Source organism: Pleurodeles waltl, chromosome 3_1 (genome assembly GCF_031143425.1).
Source record: "Pleurodeles waltl isolate 20211129_DDA chromosome 3_1, aPleWal1.hap1.20221129, whole genome shotgun sequence".
In the NCBI taxonomy this organism is placed as follows: domain Eukaryota; kingdom Metazoa; phylum Chordata; class Amphibia; order Caudata; family Salamandridae; genus Pleurodeles; species Pleurodeles waltl.
The window spans coordinates 1,417,091,422-1,417,094,999 of NC_090440.1; the positions used below are offsets into that span (position 1 = coordinate 1,417,091,422).

The window sequence follows — 3,578 nt, forward strand, 5'->3', positions numbered from 1 at the left end:
TGTCCCCACGCATGCATTTTCTATTTTGGTTAGTTGTAGGGACAACCAGTGTCCTGCCCAAACTTCATATCTTGCTTAAATGAGCTTGACAAATGTTGATATACTCTAACCTGAGCTATATTTCTGTATCTCAGATAATTTAATTAATGATATGCATGATTCTTCTTGAATGCCTAATTGTCTTAATGCTAACCTATTTGAACTTGTTTCACTGCTTTGGGCAGCCTATGGTGGTCATATAGCTTTACAAATTGATTTTACACATTGCCTTTATGACACTAACTTTTGTGGTTGTAAAATAAAGCTTTGAACTTCATTCCTGGTTGGAGTTTTCCTTCCGAGGCCACATTGGTCAAGGTGCCTACATTGTTCGGTTGGTGTTGATGTAAAATTGTGTATGGTTCACTGCACTTCTTTCTAGGTCAAAATGTCTGTCAACCTCGGTGAAATGCTTGATTCCTGTGAAGGATGAAAATGTGCTTGCAGTTTTGGTAGCAGAGGTACAGTTTCATCCCGTAAGAGGGGGAACAATATTTTAGGTTAATGTTAGGGAGTTAAGATTCACAATTCTGATAGCTGAATTAAGGGTTCATCCCATAAGAGGGGGGAAAATGTTTTTGTTTAGTGGTATGTAAAAAAGGTCAACCCTATGTCATTGCCCAGTCTAAATTGTGCCCTCCCTGTTATTCGTCCTATAGTCCATTTCAGAGATTTGATGAAGTTCCAGCGTTGTGACTACAAATGACATGTTGTGTAAGTATAAATAGGGATTTGTGCGAGCAATGATTTTGCTTAAAGATTGCAGTGAAGGGTGATTTTGTAAAGTGTTTTGCGGAGTCATCATACTCTAAATGATTGTGCCCTTTGTCTTAAAAAATGTCTGGATTATTGTTGATGGGTCCATCAGGGTCTAGGATCCTGGGGTAAAACAGAAGTGTAGAAGACACTTGGTTAATTTTTTGTCTACAGTGAGATATGTGTCATGAGGCGCCATTCACAGTGCCAGTAGTTGTTCCTTCAGTGTGAGTTGCGGTTGGTATTTAGTGAATCCAAAAGGCCTATGGAGGATTTACATCAACCGAAGTAAGAAATGCTGGTCAAGTTTCACTTGTGTGTAATTGTGAAAGCCACATTTGGAACTGTAGCTCATACAGCTTTTAAGGTGTTTGAGACCTACCCATGGTGTGCAGACAGGTTTTTTGTTTTGCTCGTAATAAATTTGCACTTAGTGCATGTGTGAGCGATTGTGTGAGAGACAATTGCAAAGCGACTGCAGCTGCTGTGAGAAGTGAATGTGACATTATTTTGTGCTATGCTGCAATAGGTTAGTGTGAAACCACGCTGGTATAGGTTGATAGTAACGCATTGCTATTGGTTGAGAAAAGATTGCGAAAGGGATAGTGGGATTTAACTCATTTCCTGAATTTTGGTTTAAATTATTGTGATTAATTGAAGTTGTGCAAAAAGTGTAAATTTTCAGATCTTTAAGGAGTGCGCTGAGAGTAGATGTGTTTATTTCAGTGAGAGAGGGTGAAGAGGTAGTAGCCAAGGGAACGCTACCTTACAAAGTTTCAGGAAAAAAAGGAGTTTCAGCATGCATGTGGTTTAAACAATGGTATAAGATCACTGAGAATGAAGGTCCATTAGCTTTTCCTTGTAATGGAATGTTTAATCTGAGAATTTTAGATAATTTCAGGAGAGTAATGTGCAAAACAAACCCTCCTCCAAGACCCGCACAATTTGAAGCCCTTGCTATTTGGAACCTTGTTGCAAGACATAAAGAAATGGCAACATTTGAGAGTAGAATGCAGAAAGAAGTTAAGACATTAGTAGTAGCTAGAAGGGTAGCAGAGCAGAAACCCTAGAGAGGAGACACATTAGATGGAGTGAGAATGTTTCCAGCTATCACAGAGGAAGGTGAGGGAAGTACAAAACCAAAGAAAAGAATGACGCCGACAGCAAAAGCAGAACAGACATCAGAAGAGAGTAAAAAGATAGCCACATATGAAAGTGATTCGGAAGATGATCTCATAAATTAGCTTCTAATGAAATGTCCCCACCGTATCATTCCATTGAGGAAGCAGTTCAGAATGTAGCCCTGAATGTGCCAACTGCTCCAGTTGCACAGAGCTCAATTCAGAAAGTCCCAAGTACACCTTCAAATTCAGTGACACAAGTGCCCATGGTTTATTCACTGGTTACGACTGTCAATACAGCACAGTACATTACAAGCTCAGTTATGAATCAGGTAATGCCAAGTCCTAGTGTAAATCAGATGGTGCAGACACCTAATGCAAGTACACCTGTGCAGAATTTCAATCAGAATCAGACTATGTCGATGTATAAACCTGTATAGACAATGTCAAATATTACCCAGAGTCAAACAGGACAGACTTTCAGTACTGTTTTAACAGGTCAAAGTATTGGAATGCAAATTCCACAGAATCAGATGGGACCCATCAGACCTAATGCATTAACAGTTCCCTTGACCATAGGTCCAGTGGTTCCATTGTATGCTTAAGATAACCCTGTAGGCAATGCCAAATCAATGAATGTGTCAGCAGTCGCTGAAACACGAGTATCTGCTGGAATGTCACCAACTGGTATGCAGAGATCAGAATATGCAAACAATTTGGAGATGGAGAGACTAGCTTCTACACTAACTGCACAACCTAACCAGAAGTTAAATCAAGCAGGACCATTTTTTGATGCAAGATTTCCTCAGGGAAATTCACTTTCTTATATGCCCATACCAGATCAGATTATTAGGGCCCGATGTAGGAAGGTTCCCTTTTGCGAGTCACAAATTGCGAGTCCCAGTGACTCGCAATTTGCAACTCGCAAAATGAAATGCAGAAAGGTGTCTAGACACCTTCTGCGACTCGCTATGGGGTCGCAAAGACCCACCTCATAAATATTTATGAGGTGGGTCGCAGTTTGCGACCCCATAGCGAGTCTAGGCACTCACGGGGATGGTGGCCTGCTGGAGACAGCAGACCACCATGTCCGTGACTGCTTTTAAATAAAGCAGTTTTTTTTTTCTCTTTGCAGCCCATTTTCCTTAAAGGAAAACGAGCTGCAAATAGAAAAAATACCAAAACCTTTTTGTTTCGTTTTTTTTCAGAGCAGGCAGTGGTCCATAGGACCACTGCCTGCTCTGAAAAAATATTTTTTTTGCATTCACAAAGGGGAAGGGGTCCCATGGGGACCCATTCCCGTTTGCGAATGTGTTACCATCCACTTCAAGTGGATGGTAACTGTGAGTTGATTTGCGACCGCTTTCGCGGTCACAAATCAACTCTACATCGCGATGCGGTGGCAAATAGGAAGGGAACACCCCTTCCTATTTGCGAGTCGAAATCACATTTTGCGAGTCGGTACAGACTCGCAAAATGTGACTCTGCATCGCGGAAGGCCTTTTGCGCCTCGCAAAATGCGTTTTTCGTCGTTTGCGAGGCGCAAAAGCCTACCTACATCTGGCCCTTAGTGTACATTACAATTGCCTTGAATTGGCTGCTGATAACCAATCTGAGTGCCATTCATCAGATACAAATCAATAAGGACACTCAACAACAAGT

General features: G+C 41.3%; 1 pseudogene; it reads right to left on the minus strand.

Moving 5' to 3' along the window:
• Positions 1–3,108: 3,108 nt before the first annotated feature.
• LOC138286293 (small nucleolar RNA SNORA35) lies at positions 3,109–3,231 on the minus strand (annotated as a pseudogene).
• Between the last annotated feature and the right edge of the window lie 347 nt (positions 3,232–3,578).